This window comes from Aquarana catesbeiana, linkage group LG06, assembly GCF_042186555.1.
Source record: "Aquarana catesbeiana isolate 2022-GZ linkage group LG06, ASM4218655v1, whole genome shotgun sequence".
Lineage (NCBI taxonomy): Eukaryota > Metazoa > Chordata > Amphibia > Anura > Ranidae > Aquarana > Aquarana catesbeiana.
In genome coordinates this window covers 100,587,797-100,605,621 of record NC_133329.1, presented here as the reverse complement: position 1 = coordinate 100,605,621, position 17,825 = coordinate 100,587,797, and the positions used below count along the sequence as shown (strand labels likewise).

General features: G+C 43.9%; 1 long non-coding RNA gene across 2 annotated transcripts in view; it reads left to right on the top strand.

The window, feature by feature from the left end:
• Positions 1–17,825, top strand: part of LOC141147664 (uncharacterized) — a 112,535-nt gene that overhangs the window by 82,011 nt on the left and 12,699 nt on the right. The window contains exons 2-3 of one of the 2 annotated variants that reach the window (XR_012245087.1): positions 1,288–1,509; positions 4,974–5,024. This is a non-coding gene — a long non-coding RNA (uncharacterized lncRNA). The remainder of the gene's footprint in view (positions 1–1,287; positions 1,510–4,973; positions 5,025–17,825) is intronic. The other variant, XR_012245088.1, reaches the window with a different exon arrangement.

Below are 17,825 nucleotides of genomic sequence, written 5' to 3'. Positions count from 1 at the left end.
CCCCAAAAATAAACATAGCACAGCTATTAACTGTCATATAAATATATAATCGGTTTTATTACTATTAATGATCCTTGGGCTAGCAGAGGCCGGTCACATGCAATAGCATGACCATGACACCTGCTGCTAGATGGATGACAGCATGGTAGGACCAGCTAGTAAATGGACTGCAGAGAGGAGCTCTCTGCTCACTACTTCCCTGACAGCTCCTGGAGATTGATGGTATTTGGGGATGTAATCAGCTGGCCAGGCCTGTGTTTGTGGAGGGTGGGGAACATGGGCTGCTGGAGAGATACAGCCAGCAATCTGATGGTAAGCACAAGGACAATGGATCGATATTGCATTATTTAATCTAGGTAAACTAGGCAAAATTTATATTACCTCTATTATTAATCTTTCTACTCCTCCCTTGAATGTGTTTACCCTATGTTAACAATAATGGTTTTGGGACAGATTTACTTTTTTGTAAGGTTTATATTTAAAAGTGATGTTTTGTATCTTTTATTGTGATTTATATGAAAGCTAAGTTTTACAAACACATTTTTTACAAAATGTCCACATGACCCAGGATTCACAGACAACTATTGGCTTTCTACAGAGAGAGAGCAGCAATGACCGTTTGCTTTGAGACTCTCTCTCTCTAAGTAAAATTTATATGAAGCTGTGTGTGTAATTTGAGTATTCATTTTTGAGCTTTTCAAATGTAGAGCACACCCCCTAAAGACCCCCCGATTTGGTCCCAAGGTTCTTTCCCCAATAGGTTGTTTAGCAGCCAGACAGGCCAGACATTCCTCTTGCTCAATAGTCAGTCATATATTATGCAGGCATTTATTTTGCTATAGCTGGCAGCAGTGATCATATGAAAAAATCCCGGCAGGCTGGTTGTGTTGAAGTCAATCGATCAGTACAACCAGCCTGCCTATAGATGGATCGAAATTCAGATGGTTCCTGCTGAACCTACCAAATTTCGATCCATTGATGGTTGGCTTAACTCTCCCATATGTAACCTTTAGTTCTTGGTTGGATACTCAGCTCTCCTGCAACAAGATTCTCTTCACGGAAGACAATACATGCAGCTGTACCTACAAATTTCTTGATTATTTTATGTGATTGTTTTTGGCCTTCATCATGTGGCTAGTTTTGTCTATTGAAACGTTAACTAGTGAAGCTGATATCAGTTTGTTACAATTGGCCCACCCTCATTTCAAGATTTATCATCAAGAGTTTAATCATGATCCTGTTTTGATTCCCCCGTTTATTCACTCACCTAATTTTGTTTATTGACAGACAATGGCTGCAGAAGTGAGGTCACAAAGTATATTATTTGGAACAAGAAGAAAATACCGCTCCAAACCCAAATCCTCTTGAGGCATACTATTGGAACACTTCAGGTGCTGGCTCTGCAACAAATCATAGGGCAAAAACAAGTCCTGGACAGCCGCACTCCAAAAAGGCACTTTTATTGAGGATAAAAAATCCAAATACAGTCAGTTCATGTTGCAAAAGCAGGTAATAATTACTGACGCGTTTCACACCATAATTTGGTGCTTAATCATAGCCAATATATCATAGTCTGACTGTGTGTATAAATAGGGGTTTGTGTCCAATCAAGCAAGGAAAGGAAACGATCTCGGAAACACCCACCTTGCACAATCAGACTATGAATAGAGAACACCTGAGAGGAGAATCTATGGGAGGTACCAACTTACAAAATCCTGTTTAGCACAATTTTTTTCTTGCGTTGTTTCCACAAATCTCCCAAACGATCCCCACTCCAAGGTGTTCAATTGTTGATGGAATAATCAATTTTGGAAAAACAATAAACATTGTGCTGAGTGAAGCTACAGATGGACAGTATCTTATATGATAATAAATTGAATCTCACTAAACAGCACACATGTTCCTCGCTCATGTGCATATATTTGTAGCTAGAAAGCAACAAACAAAATGGATGGAGGCAAGACAACTCGGTACATCAAGCGTACCACAGGCTTGCCTCGCGGGGGCCTATATGGAAACAAGAAAATCAGGGGGACCTATCAAGTTGAAAATTCATACTTACTTGTGCGTCAGACTAGTAGATAGAGGAGAAACCTATCTATTTTTCACCATTAGATTTTCACATTCTTCCAGGATAAGTGTTGTTGACAGTGGCAGTGCGTCCATTAAGGGCGCACAGGTGCCGCCCCCTCTCTCCAGCCACCCCCCACCCCAGGGGATATGATGGATAGATTCATGCATTGCATGAATCTATCCATGGCCGTTGTAGCCAACCCCTAGTCAGGCATCCGGACCCTTTTTGTACGCTGGGCGCCTGAATTCCAGCGGCGGGGGGGTGTTTTTGAAGCACCTAATTAGAGCCATAAGCTCTAATAGGCTTCAAAAAAGGTGAACTGCAAGCGCAAAGCATTGTACTCGCAGTTCACTCAGGTGTTAGAAAAGCGAATGAATATTCACTTTCCTAACACTGAACAGCCTCTCAGCCAATCAGGTGCGCCTGGACTGTTACCCGTCACCTGATTGGCTGAAACAACAAGTGCTACTATCAGACGCCTATCGGGAGGAGGGGAGGAGATGCACAGAGGACATAGAAGTGTCTGACCCGCTGCAAGGTCCCACCACTCACCGCCGTCACCCGCTGCCTGACCCACCACCAAGACAGGGTAAGTGCCGGGCATACAGCGAGCGGGTGGGGGGGTCACAGTGGCACTGTTTGATATGCACAGTGACAGTATGTGGTGTGGCACTATTTGATGGGCACAGTGACAGCATTTGATGTGGCACTATTTGATGGACACAGTGGCAGCATTTGATGGGGCACAGTGGCAGCGTTTGATGGGGCACAGTGGCAGCATTTGATGGGCACAGTGGCTGTGTTTGATGGCACAGTGGCTGCGTTTGATGGACACAGTGGCTGCGTTTGATGGCACAGTGGCTGCGTTTGATGGGCACAGTGGCTGCGTTTGATGGCACAGTGGCTGCATTTGATGGCACAGTGGCTGCGTTTAATGGGGACAGTGGCTGCATTTGATGTCACAGTGGCTGCAATTGATGGCCCAGTGGCTGCAATTGATGGCACAGTGGCTGCAATTGATGGGCACAGTGGCTGCAATTGATGGGCACAGTGGCTACAATTGATGGGCACAGTGGCTGCGTTTGATGGGCACAGTGGCTGCGTTTGATGGGCACAGTGGCTGCATTTGATGGGCACAGTGAGGCTGCAATTGATGTTTTTTTCAGAATTTTTCAGTTTGTTTGCGCCCCCCAAAAAAATTTGAGCACCAGCCACCACTAGTTGTTGACACAGAATTCACAGGATGTTATAGCTTTTTTAGACACAAATATGTGCACATGAGAGGATCCCCATGCCATTTAGGGTTGCCACCTGTCCGACCCGGACAGTCCAGTTTTTATATGCTCTGCCCGGGTTTCTGACTGCCTGTCACCCGGACACCAGCCACCAGGGCCCCCTCAAAAACTATTATAACACCCCCATAAAAGCTTAATCAGAATTTAGGATCCATAACATGTATTAGAATGTCACATATCTTTACATATATATAACTGTCTTGATGGAAACAGCCCTAATTACAAGGGACTTGTTTCTTTCTGTGGAGGGTTACAGAACCTCCTGGCCGCATTTCCCGATGCTCTGCTTCTAGTCCCGGCTACTGGAGCCCTGTCCGGACTGTTCACAGACTGATCTAGTGGAGAGAGCTGTGAGTGTGTGGGGGGCGGGCAGAGGGAGGAGCTGCACGGAGTGGGAGGAGGGGACAGCAGGACAGAGAGGGGAGGAGAGAAGCTGGCTGCCCATTACCAGACTACATATGTGAGTATTCATCCTACAGTATGTTGTGTGTATTTGAATGCATGTATGTATCTCAGTGTGTGTGTGTATTTGTATATAATTGAGCATATGTACAACATATATCTGAGTGTGTGTATATATCTCAGTGTGTATATATGTGTGTATGCATGTTTCTTAGTATATATATCTTAGTGTTTCTTTACAGTGTATGTGTATGCATGTATCTGAGTATATATATATATTTATGTATACATATACACACACACACACACACATGTGCTGTATGTAATTGAGCATATGTATATATCTCAGTATCTGTATGCATTTGAGTGTGTATGCATGTTATTAACTGAACATATTTCGATATCTGAGTATGTAATTTACTAATATATACAATATATATATATAAAATAGTGTGTTAATTGTTTTTAAATTTATGTATATATAGGAAGGATTATTAAAGGTTAAGTTCAACTCTTGGAAAAAAAAAATTAAAATGCCCATTTTTTTTGCAGGTAAAGAATATGCAATTTTTTTTTTCTAAGAAATCTGTGAATAAATGGCCCAGCCTTGTGTACGCACACTGTCATGGGGGGGGGGGGTATTGGGAGGAGAGGGAGGGGGTGGATGCTGAACATGTTATGCCCTAAATACGGGTGTAACATGTAACTTGCTCAGAAGAGTAAACTTAGCTATTCATTTTAGTGGCCCAGGGGTAGTAAAACCAGTGTTAGGGGAAGAGGGCTGTGCTGGGAGAATGGAATTTGGTGGGGGAAGGATTTGTGCTAGGAGGAGGAATTTGAGCTTAGAGGAAGGATTGGATTTGGAGGATTTGTGCTGGGGAAGTGACATTTGTAGGGGAAGGGATTGTTCTAGGAGGGGGATTTTTGGGGGGAGGGGGGGTTGTACTAGGAGGTAGAATGTGGGGGAGTTACAGCTTCTGATTAGCATTTTCTTGACAGGGTCCAGTGTTGTTGTCGGAATCCAATAGGGAGATTCCTCCATCTACATTACTTCATTTGCTTGGATCGAGTTAATTTTTTTTTTCGTTCAGCCCACTGGCTGAATGAAAAGTAATTGTGTATGGCCAGCTTAACAGACTCCTGCACTTTTCACACTATTGTACATTACATACTTCTGACCAAAGTGATAATTTTCTCCACAGTTGCTGGTTGCTAATCAGTCCCTGACTATTTTAATGACGGTCTTCTTTAAGGTATGCTCAAAGAGTTAGCTGTCTGTTTATATTCAGTGCACATAAAATCATATGTAATGGTAGCGTTTCATTTTTTTAAAATGATGGTGCTGATGGGTATACATATCTGTGAGATTATTTCTTGTGGCAAAGCAAACAAAGCCTATTTTATGAGTTCACGAAGGTTTGATTTATTAAACCATACTCCTTTAAGCCCATTCACTGTTCTCTGTAATTGGTCCAGCACCCGGTGTTCACCATCATGCGCGGTGCATGCCACATTACTGCTTAAGTTTGGGTGCCCAAAGGTGCCCCAGGTCTTGTATAGTTCTAGCAACACCCCTGTATTATACCCAGGCCATCCACAATGACCACCAACCCCATAAGGTACACAATACTCCACTCCTGGGCTGATGTAACCTAACATTTAAACAGACAGTTTGCAAAGTATTCATTTAAATTTTTTAGAATCATTGTCCATCTCACTACCCCCCTGTCCACTCCCACTCCAATGTCTTTACCAAATCCTATTGTCTATAGTGTATACTTAAAAAAAAAATGTTGTGCGCCAGTAAAGTGTTCGGGTTTGGCTTGAAGAAAAGGTGGCAACCCTAATGCCATTGGGTAGACACACATCCATTTAAGCCTTGTTGACCCACCTTGGCAAAAGCCCAGGGGGTCCATACCTGCGGGTGTGTGGGCACCCTGGTGGGAGTCTCTGCATGTTGTATCTTGCAGTGAATTTGCACAAGCGCAGAGCACTTTACAGTTTGATATTTGATGAACTTCACACACACTTTATGTTGACGAATCTTCATGCACTTTTTTCACTGGCAACATGCTTTTTTTAAATTCATGGACTGCATGTAGTTTTTGTCTTGACTTCACGTTTTATATTGATGAGTTCTTATATTTATTCATTTTTGTATATTGATTCGTTTTTTTCATACAGTATATGAATTTATGCACATGTTGATTTATACAATATTAAAGTGATTGTAAAAGCTCGTTTTTTATTTTTTTGAAATAACAAACATATCATACTTACCTCCACTGTGCAGCTTGTATTGCACAGAGTGGCCCCGATCATCCATTTCTGGGGTCCCCCGGTGGCTCTCGCGGCTCCTCCCCACATCAGATAACCCAATCTATCCAATCAAGAGCCGGGACCGTGGAGAGAAGGACAGCGCGTCCTCGCCGAGGGAAATACGGGGCTCAGGTAGGTAAAACGGGGGGCTAGGGGGGCGGTCACTGACAGGTGTGCATTAAGGTGAAAAACACGAGGGTTTACAACACCCCTTTAAGGAATATGACACATTAGCACTTTATAAAACAGAATTCAGTAGGAAGCACAGGAAAATACTAGTAAAGGTGTGCAGGTTGTGTCAAGACGATGATCATGGTGTAAAATTTCTGCACCTTAACTGGGTCAACGGGATTGTAGGGCTAGAAAACATAATTGAGAATGACCCTATTCCACTGAAATAGATATGATATGTGATCCAGTGCTTTTTTGTGTCCTAAATGAATTTAATGAAAACAATTATTTCAGTATAAATGTAGCTAACTGTTCGTGTCAGTTAATGCACATGGCTTGCTTAATGAGGATATTTAAAGTGTAGGAATAAAAAACATTTTTTGTTTTGACTGAAAGGCTGGAAAGGGGGAAGTAAGTCACCTTTCAGCTAACTTGTTCAGCTGTGTGTGTAATCTGAGCTTTGATTTGTGTGCTCTGTAAAGGACAGAATTTTTTTAGCAGTGGGTTTAAGATTTTCTGACAAACAAAAAGAGGAAGCCTACAACTCTGCCTGCTGGATGAAAACCATAAACCGGAGGGGTGCATGTGCAAGGCTGACCTGAATGGCTGCTGCTTAAGTCCACTCCGCACACCTTGGGTGCATTAACGGGCCTCCCGCTAGCTTACAACAGCAGATTCCCCTCTAATTGGGCACTGGAGGAAGCTGACCCCCTGCTGACCACAAAGCCAATTATGGGTCCTTCGGAAAAACACAAGTCTAATGCGGTACAGGACCTGAAGCCGCAACACTGCCAGCAGTCTAAGATGGCGCCGAGTCCGCTGAAGGTAAACCCAGCACGCTGCTCTCCCATGAGAAAGGGATCCCCTGATAGCCTCTGCCAGTTCCCCACAGCCTTCCAGTCCCAAGAGGAAGATACAGAGGTATCCTGGCTGGACAAAATAAGAGAAATAGTGAGGGAGGAGCGCTCTACAGTATCTAAACGGCTCACTTCAGATATCAAGAAGGTGCTAAGGGAACTAGGACAGCGCTCATCACTCTCTGAAGCTAGGCTGGATGCTGCCACTACGGTCCTAGATGCCCATGAGACAGACTTAGAGGAGTTGCAGGGTGAGGTTGCCTCTTTGCGTACTCAGCTTGAAGATGCAGAGAACAGGGCCTGCCGGAGTAATATTAGAGCTCGGGAGCTCCAAGAAACTATCACAGATTTGCAAGACTCCATGTTGGCCCTATTGCAGGAACTGGTTCCCTATAACCCAGCAGACAGATTAGAAATGGACAGAGTGCATAGAGCTTTGACTTGCAGAAATCCGGATGGCCCACCACGGGATGTTATCCTGAAATTTCACTATTATTGCACTAAGATGGTGGCGATGCGGACTTCAAAAGATTCCCATTCGCCTACCTTCCAAGGCCATCACTACCAAGTCTGCTCTGACCTATCCCAATCAACTATACTGAAATAAGAGATACGATATCGGTGGGGTTTCCCCTTTAAAGTCTTCTTCAACTATCAGGATTCCCATTATGATGCTACAACGTTCGCGGAACTCCGCACTCACCTGCAGTCGATTGGATTGGAAGTGCCTGCTTATCTTCATTCTCAGCAAGCTGCACCCTCACAGAACCAACGCACCACAAGATCTACTTCAGTGGGATCGGAATGTCAAAATCACAGGCCAGGCTCTTAAAAGTCACAAGCCTTGCAAGTCCTTCACTCTCAGGTGTTCCAAACAGTGGGCCACGGCTGATCATTCCTGATGCTTAACTTGGCTCTTGTTCTTCTCCCACCGACAGAGGTGGTTTACGGTTTGGTAATGTACTATCTTGAATTCCGAAGCTCATTGGATTTCCGGAACAGGTTACCCTTGAGACGGTCGCAATAGTTGTTTGCTCCTGTTTGTTGTTTTTTTTTTTTCTTCTCTGTTTTTTCTTTTTCTGTTTTATAGCTGCCACAAGCTATTCTGGACGTCTCTGGATAAATATGAACATTACATATTTTTCCGAAGGGTATGGGGAGTTATATTGTTTCATATGGGTACGTTTCAGATAGAGTTGTTATTTTCTACTACACAGTATTGACGGATCATTATGTTTATGCTGTTGTGGTTTCCTTCGTTGCAGTGAGGTCTAGGCCCGAATTTGTGGGTTCTCCTGGTCTGCTTTTCCTTGGGGCTCTCCAGGCCTGGAATGGGGGGCTTCATGTAACACACTGGCTGATTGCTCTTCTTGGAGGCCTATATGCTTCACCGCAGGGAACCTATTGTTATTAAGATTGTACCCCTAAGTTGTCTTTCTACAAATTATTATTATGGTAAAAAATTCCTAAATCTATGACCTTTTTTGGTGTCATGTGCTGCTTTAGTAGATTTTGTATTTCTCCGCTTCCCTCATACTCTCCTTTTTCTCTTCCCCTCCCTCTATGTTCCTCCCCCCTCTTCTTTCCTTCCCTTCCCCTCCCCCTTCTTCTTTCCTTCCTTCCTCTCTTTCTCTGCCCTCCCCCTATCTTTTACTGTGAAAATTTTTATATACACCATGGTCTGAAACATAACCAGGTGCCTCAAAAGTAGCCATAGGTGGGGGCATGGTTTGGTACCTCATATAGACCTATGAAGGGAAGTGGGTTGTGGATGGGGGTGTCTCCCCTCCCTCCCCCTTCCATTTTTTTTCTGCCCTCCTCCATATTTTCAATTATTGGTATCCTTCCATTATCAAGGATAATTTTTGTTCGGGTGGCCCTTCGCACCCGAGGTGATTCATGCTCCCTCATTCCATTGGTTGTGATGGCTCCCTCACGGTGTGGAGTGTAAAGCCACTGGCTGGCTCTACGCTACCGAGTGTTGGATGCCACAGGTACCATTGGGGTACCAGTCTTTTGCCCCGGCTGGGCTAGTTCCTTGTCAAGGCCTTTCCTTTTTTGGTTCTCTGTTTTTTTGGTTTTCACTAACTCTCTTTCTCTCCTCTTCTCTCCTTTCTTGCCCTGGGGATCCTACCGCCGCTTCAGTGGGTGTTTTGCCTATAATTTTTTAGAATTTTCCTATGTCCCTTAATTGGCTCTCCTTGAATGTTCAAGGATTAAACTTGCCCCAAAAACGTACTAAGGTTTTTCGTTACCTTCGCTCTCATAGAATTGACATAGCTTGTTTGCAGGAAACTCATTTCAGACCATGACCCGATTTTGGTGGTTTGTAATTCACCTTCACTTAAGTCCCCGTTATCTAGCTGGTGTTTGAATGATTCCATCGTATCCCATGACGTGCTTGTCAATGACCTATGTTCCCATTCGGCGGAATACTTCCAACTCAACGTTTCTTCATCTCTCCGTTTACCCTTTGGGAGGCGTATAAAGCGGTAATCCGTGGCCATCTCATTTAATAGGCCTCTAAGAGGAAGAAAGAGGCTGAAATCTGTTGTCTGGAGGCTGAACTGGCTTCAGCTACAGCTGAGTTGAAACGTCACCCCTCGACTTGTAATAGGGGTCTGGTTGATAACTTGCACGACCTTGACCTCTGTCTGACAGACAGGGAAGAGCGACATTTGCGCTGGAATAAACAAAAGTTTTATGCCAATGCTAATACGATGGGTTCATTATTGGCTAATAAGCTTAAGTCCTTTGAAACTCAAAAACCAGCTTTGTCACTAAGAACGAGGTTTCAGGTCTGGACATCTGAACCAGTAAAGATCCTGGATGAATTTTGTTTCCATTTAGCGAAGCTTTATTCATCGGGGGCTACGCTGAGATTCGAGCTTTCCTACAGAATTTGGCTCTACCCTCTCTAAGACAGTCCTACAGCACTAAGCTAGGGGCTGATGTTACAGAAGACAAAGTGCTTCTGGCAATTAAAGCACTTAAAGTGCATAAGCGCCTTGGGCCACATGGTTTTACGACCTTATTCTATAAGAAACTACCGGATATAGTAGTCCCTCATCTTACAACTATGTTTAATAGTCTAAAGAAATATGAACATTTCTCTGCAGATATGTTACTGGCTTCAATAGTGATGCTTCCGAAACGAAAGAAAAAAAAGTCATGGACGAATTTTCGCCAAATTTTTCTTATCAACATTGACGTAAAGCTCCTAACCAAGGTGCTTGCCAGTCACTTGAACAAGACTTTGCATCACCTGGTTTCAAAAGATGAAACAGGTTTTGCCCCCCTGCGTCAGGCCACTGACATTATACGCTGTACGCACCTTCTAACCCATCTAGCTCGTAGCCGCACTATTCCCCTTATGTTATTGTCCTTGGATATTCGGAAGGCGTTTGACACCCTGTCTTGGGAGTATCTAAAAGAAGTCCTCCGCTATAGAGGCCTGGGTGATCCCTTCCTACGTTGGATCAATACGTTATATTCTCAGCCGACGGCCTCGGTCAAACATATGAGGTATGAAACCTTTAGATTTCCCATCTCACGTGGCACGTGGCATGCGTCAAAGCTGCCCATTGTACTTATTATAGCCCTTGAATCTCTGGAGGAACATATGCACTTGAATCCCAATATTCAGGGGGTGGAATTGGCTGGAGCGCATCATAAACTGGCACTGTTCGCTGATGACATCTTGGTGTACATCACGTTCCCTCATACCAGTTTTCCGAATTTACCCTCACTTCTACACGGTTTTGCCTCCTTATTGGGACTTCAAGTTAACTAGACTAAATCCTGTGCACTAAACAATTCATTGTCGGACTCGGTTAAACATTCTTTGGCAGCAAACTTCTCCTTCCATTGGTCATCCTCTCTTCTCTATTTGGCGATTAACTTAACATCGACCCATCGTTCACTAAATATGGGCAACTATCCCTCCCTTATTAGATCACTCATCAGTTTATTGGAATCATGGGATAAGTCTATGATTTATTGAATGGGCCGCAACCACACGGTCAAGATGACCCTTTTCCCAAAACTTCTGTACGCCTTCCGAGTCCTACCGGTTCTAATCCCCTCACATGTCCTGCGTTCTTTACAACTTCGCATTCTTAAATTTGTCTGCGTTGTCAGTGTTATACAAACAGAAGCGTGCAGGTGGTTTGGGAGTTCCAAATTTGGTGCACTACAATAAAGCAGCACAGATTGCACCCATGATACAACTATATGCTGGAGAGTCAGCCCCTTTTTGGACATATATTGATCTAGTGGATGTGGACCCCGTCCCATTATTGTCACTTTTATGGCTGCCAGCTCAATTTCGTCCTAAGCCTTTAAACCCTATTTTGTTTCATTTCCTCGCAATATGGGACTCTTCTGGAAGTCTTCAACTGCCCATGGTTTCCTCCAGGGCTGGATGACCTCCATAGCTTTCAGTGGTGGTGCTACAAAGGCCTGACAACGGTCCGCTATTTCCTCACGTCAAGAGGTATGTACACCTTTCAGCAACTTCAGGAGACTTATGAGGCCCCTGACCGAGAGAGATACCGCTATATCCAAATTCGCCATTTGCTGGACTCCCTGGCTAGAAATTATGATAGTTCCCAATCATCAACTGCATTCGAAACCAGGTGCCGTACTCATCCAACTACTCAGGGCCTAGTCCCGTTACTTTACTCTTCTCTTCTGGGTGCCTCTAACATGTCAGCCCCCTCTTACTGTGTACGATGGCAGTCAGATTTCGGTGCCCTTCAATCCCCTGAGGACTGGATCAAGATGTGGGAGGCCCTTTTCTGGTCCTCCCACAATATCATAGCCCTAGAGAATTCATTCAAAGTTATCTCTAGGTGGTATTACAGCCCAGTGAGAATTGCAAAATATCTTCCTACTTACCCAGCATTGTTTTAGGGGCTGTTCTGATCAGGGCAACATGAAGCACATATGGTGGGCATGCCCAAAAGTTAAAAGGTTGTGGATTCGAGTGTACGCTTTGGTCAATACGCTCTTTCATTCTAATATACGTAAGGACCCGTGGGAAGCGCTACTCCATAAGCCTATTTTGGAGTTAACAAAATGAGAACGAGTCTTGATAACACATATCTTTATGGCTCCTAAACAAACCATTGCGAAGGCGTGGAAAACGCCCCTCCTCTCGTTTGAGGGGGTGAAGCGAAGGGTGCAGGTTACATTGACAAATGAGAAGCTTACAGCGATACTTGCGAAAGCTAGGGACAAATTTTGTAAGACCTGGCAACCCTGGTTTGACCAGTTGCCATCGACGAGCTCGCCCTCCCATTTTATGGACATATAGGAAACTCTGACGAGCCTCCTGATGCTGGCCTTGGAATCGCTGGGGTGGGGCTTACTTCCTTCTTCACGATTCCTTTTTCTTTGGTTTCTTACTCTTATTCTCCCTTTTATTCTTTTCTTTCTTCAGTCTTTCTTCTTTATTTCTTACTTTTGGTCATTTAACGCCAGACGCCAGTGTGCGGAGTCTGTCAATCGCTCTCTGGTCACAATGAACATAGGTCAATCTCAGGTATTGCATAATATTTGTTATATGATGGTTCTTGAAATACTGCTTGCTTAGTGTACTTCTAGGCTTTTGACCATTGGGAATTATATGGCTCATTATTTTCCTATAGACCGCTAAGGTAACAGGGTATCTTCACCTGGTTACCTTTTGCCTATGTTTGTAGTTATTAGCTATACCATATAAAAGGCCTATTTATCTGTGATATATATGTTATCATTCTCAATCCACTTTCCGCCACTGACCTTAGTGTCTGTTCACTGTTTTGTGAGTTTAGCTGTAACCAATAAAAATATTGTGAAAGAAAACCATACACAGGAAATATCATCTCTTATCCTTAAAGTAATTGTAAATGATCACCTTGTAAAACAACTCATTCAGTTTAAAATAGAAATGAAAGGCAAAACACGTGCACAAATACCTTTTTTTTATAAGTGATTACATTCCCTTTGTTCTCAGCTGAATTAGAGCTGGGGGGAGGATAAACAGAGGAACACTGACCTTCTCAGTGAAAGGCTGTGTGGGGGGCGTGTGTCAGGACAAGTCTAATCATTGGAGGAGAGCAGGCTGAGTTCACAGCACAGCTAGAGAACTAGCCATGGTGTGATCTCCTGCTTAGTGTGGTCAGTTTTAAATAGGAAAGCAGAAGGACTTGCAGGAACACCAGGGATTTTACACAAAGGAAGAAACACAAAGAGAACAGGATACTTTCTCATAAAAGTACATGGTACAGCAGCCACATATTAGGAATATGAAATGTTGGGGTAACACACTTTAAATGCAATTATTAGAACAACTGTTTTCTACCCATTGCTTCTGAGGCACATGTGGGACTCATATGAAATGACTTTGATAATTCCATACAATACGGGATTAGTGTTCCTGTATTGTACGATATGACGCCAAAGCTTCTCCCACAGACTGCAGCTTCAAGCAGAGGAGGAGAGTGCCTTAGCTGGCTGGAGTGAGGAGACAGGTAAATGATGGAGCCTCCTCCAATGCAATGGCAGGCTGTTGGTGGCTACAGCTGTTTGTGACTGTTCACATAGCCAGCGATTACCTGTGGAGATTGTGGCTGGACCCTAACTCTTGCAGGGTATGGGGGCCTCAGTGCATTGGTGTTTTTTTTTTTATTTCTGGAGTTGAGCTTTAAGAGAGTTGGAATGAGATTTTGGGATGTTGCTACTGTGCTGATCACTGTTCTCCTTGTTGAAGGCTCTGACATGAGGAAGTTATACCCTGCCTTTACCAAGATGACTGCCTCTATACAGAGATACACAGTGCAGAAGTAGGCATGGTAAGTTGGTAATGGGGGAAGGATCAGTTGCAGGGAGACCACAGAAAACACTGATGACTAGTTATTTGTCTTCTTTTTGCCCTTTTTTGAGCACAGCTTCCATAGTTCAGTTCCTCTTTAACCACTTACCGCCCACCCACCGTCAAATGACGGAGGAGCAGTGCTGCTCTCGTTCCGGGTGGACGTCTAATGACTTTGCCCCAGAACAGCCGCTCTCACGTGCCTGTTGGGACACTGCGCGACCCCAATCTCTGTAAAGAGCCGAAGACGTGGCCCTTTAACCATGTGATTGGCTGTGTCCAATCACAGCCGGTCACATGTAAATGCAGAAGTGCCGGTAATCGGCTCTCATCGTCTCCCACTGACAGTGTGTAGCGAGGAGAGCCGATCAGCGTCATCTCCTCGCAGGAGACAGGTAATCGGGGCCCTGATCATCAGTGCCCTGATTACAGTAAAGCCCCCAAGTCCCACCAATCAGTGCCACCAATCAGTACCCATCAGTGACAATTATCAGTGACACCAATCAGTGTCCATTAGTAATGCCAGTCAGTGCTGCCTTTCAGTGCCTGCTCATCAGTGGTGCCCATCAGTGCCCATCAGTGCTGCCTATCCGTGCCCATCAGTGCCGCCTATCCATGCCACCTATCAGTGACCACCAGTGCCACCTATCAGTGCCCATTAGTGCCACCTATCAGTGCCCATCAGTGCCGCCCATCAATGCTCATCAGTGCTGCATATGAGTGCCACCTAATCAGTGCCCATAAGTGCCATCTCATCAGTGCCCATCAGTGCAGCCTATCAGTGCACACCAGTGAATTAGAAAAATTACTTATTTATAAAATAAAATTTTAATAAATTATAAAATTTATAAGAAACTAAGAAAAACTTTTTTTTTACATATTATTTGTAAAAAATAAAAAAACCCAGCAGTGATTAAACACCACCAAAATAAAGCTCTATTTGTGTGAAGAAAATAAATAAAAATTAATTTGGGTACAGTGTTGCATGGCCGCGCAATTGTCATTCAAATTGTGACAGCGATGAAAGCTGAAAAATGGCCTGGGCAGGAAGGAGGTGAAAGTGCCTAGTATTGAGGTGGTTAAAGGAAAATTGTGAGAAATATTAATCTCACCATTGCTAATCTCATCTTCTGAAGATACCCTAACCCTCCCTGTGACCCTAAATTCTTCTGTATGTTAACTTGTAACGTGGTGCTTAGTCCGCTTTTAGTGTGGGCTCCTGTCCTGTTTACAACTGCCCTTTTGTTAGGTGTGGTGGAGCTGAGAATGCATGAACCCAGGGGAAAGGAGGTGATTTACTGAGCTAGACAGTACTTCGGGAAACCGAACACAGGTAAGCGCTGTGTTGTGATAAGTCTGCACTCCATGGGACTTGTGCTTGTACATAGGGCTGTACCAGCTCTGAAGGTCTTTTAACTTGTTGGTCTGTCACAACAACAGGTTGGAGTTGCTGTATGTTCCCAAGTTTCTCATTATTAGCCAGAGCACCTGAAAGTTTCAAAGCCCTTCCACTCATTTGAAAGGGAAAACGTCAGTAAAGGGGACTTTTGCCAATATTACTGTTCTGGAAATGTTATACATAGGTAACTCCCATCCTCATATTGATTAGTGGTTCCAAATTAATAATAACTATTGCAGTCGGGAACAGACACAAAAGATACACTCAGCTTCTTTCAAAAATAAATGTTCTGTTTTTTTTTTACCCAATTGAAGGTTTTTATACACATGATTACGTAGGTAGCACAATAATATTACAATTGTACTTGTATGGTAACAAGGGACGCAACATAGGCAGGCTAATTCTAATCAGAACTCAAAAGAGTGCAAACATGTAATGAAAACATTATTAGTGCCGTGTGCACAATTAGTGCAGTGTGCAATATATAGGCAAAGCATACAAAATAGAATACAATTTTCTATAGAATTTACAATTTCCTTAACAATTACGAAGAACACCTTTATTTTAATCGATATGATAGTTATGGTACATCAGGGGGTGGAGGATCAGTGCCTGCATGTGGGGTGTAAGCACCTCTGTATTATTGTGCCTAATGTTCCTGAGAGCTGTTGTTTACCCTGCGATTTGTTCTTGAAAATATATACTGCTTACTTTTTGTTAAAAATGTTTACAAGTGTGTACAACTTTGGTAGAAAATGTATTTTATTAGTGATCATGTTTACTATTTTTGCATTTGACAGCCAAATTCTGATGTAAGGCATGCCACAGGGCTGTGCTCTTGAGAAGGTGTGGGGGGAAAATGCAAGGATAGTTATTCCCCTTTTAGCAAGGGTCCCCATCCTGTCTGCAGCTGCCCCTTTGTTAGGAAATGTAAATGGGGGGTGGAGCTGTTGGTGAGGTGTATAGGAACTGTGAAGACCGAGGAGAGCTCCAGCTTGTAGTGGGAGACCACATATTACAGTTCAGAGGGCTCCCTGTTTTAGGCCTAACCAACCCAGCAGTTTGGAGAATAAATAGAAGCATAGTCTGCAGTACAAAAGAATTAAGAGGAAGGTGCTACCACAAACTCTCATATGAAATTAGGGGTGTTTTATTCATGAAAAGATAATAATAAAAATTTTTAGAAATGTGTTTTAAAAGCGAGCAGCTGCTCACATCAACTGAATGTGTCCCCACATGTAAACTTGTGAAAAATAAATTCACATTGGTTCCAATTTTTTTTTTTTTTTATAGAATAATGAGACTTTCACCACTGGTGAGCTGTATATATCTGTGGAGAACTGTTTGTTAGATTGCAGATCTGGGAATGTTGGAAGCTACACATGGGAAGAATGGGAAGAAAAACATGCATGATTCCCATTATTTGGGTCATGTACCTGTGATTCATTCATTCAATAAAAATAAAAATCTTCTATCTGGACATTCCATCATTAAGAGGGCTAGGATTTATCTGGTGCAGTGTATAGTGAATAGGATTTGTACATCCTTGCAGGGTTCTGTATACAGTGAGGGCTAGAATATTGGTATCTGTTTTGTGACCCTCAGGATGTCAGGCAGAGCTGCTGTCCTGAGCTAAAGGAGAGAAACAGACTGGTCTGTAGAAGCCATGTGCAACACTATCTACCCATAGACTGTTGGGCTGGTTGTGTTTCAGGGCATTGGGCTACATTCAGTCATGCAGACCCCAGATGCTACATGGTTATGATGAGTATGTAAGGGGGCAGCTGGGTGACACTCCCTCCATGTTCCCCTCCTCATTGGGCACCAAGTATGGGTCACATGGAAGGCCTTCCCCGGGGTGGGTTCTTTGGGGAACTCCAGGCAATGGAGGGAGTCACTCATACTAGCACAGGGGTAACACCTTGCCTGAAGGCCTGCCAGCCAATACCTGGGACCAGGTGGGGGCCACGTCATGTGAAAAGTCAAACATTAAAGTGATTGTAATGGCTCGTTTTTTATTTTTTTAAATAACAAACATATCATACTTATCTCCACTGTGCAGATCGTTTTGCACAGAGTGGCCCCGATCATCCATTTTTGAGGTCCCCCGGCGTCTCTTGTGGCTCCTCCCCGCATCAGATAACCCCCCTAGCAGAAGCGTTCTCCCAGGAGGGTTACCTTGCGGGCACACTCTCGAGTCCAGCATTTGTGTCCATAAACACGAATGCCAGACTCGGCCCCGCCCCCGGTGCCTGCGTCATTGGATTTGATTGACAGCAGCGGGAGCCAATGGCTGCGCTGCTATCAATCTAACCAATTGAGAGCCGGGACCCCGTTGAGAGAGGGACAGCGTGTCTCCGCCGAGGGAAATACAGGGCTCAGGGAAGTAAAAAGGGGGGCTGGGGGGCCGATCACTGCCAGGTGTTTTTTCACCTTAATGCAATGTTTACAA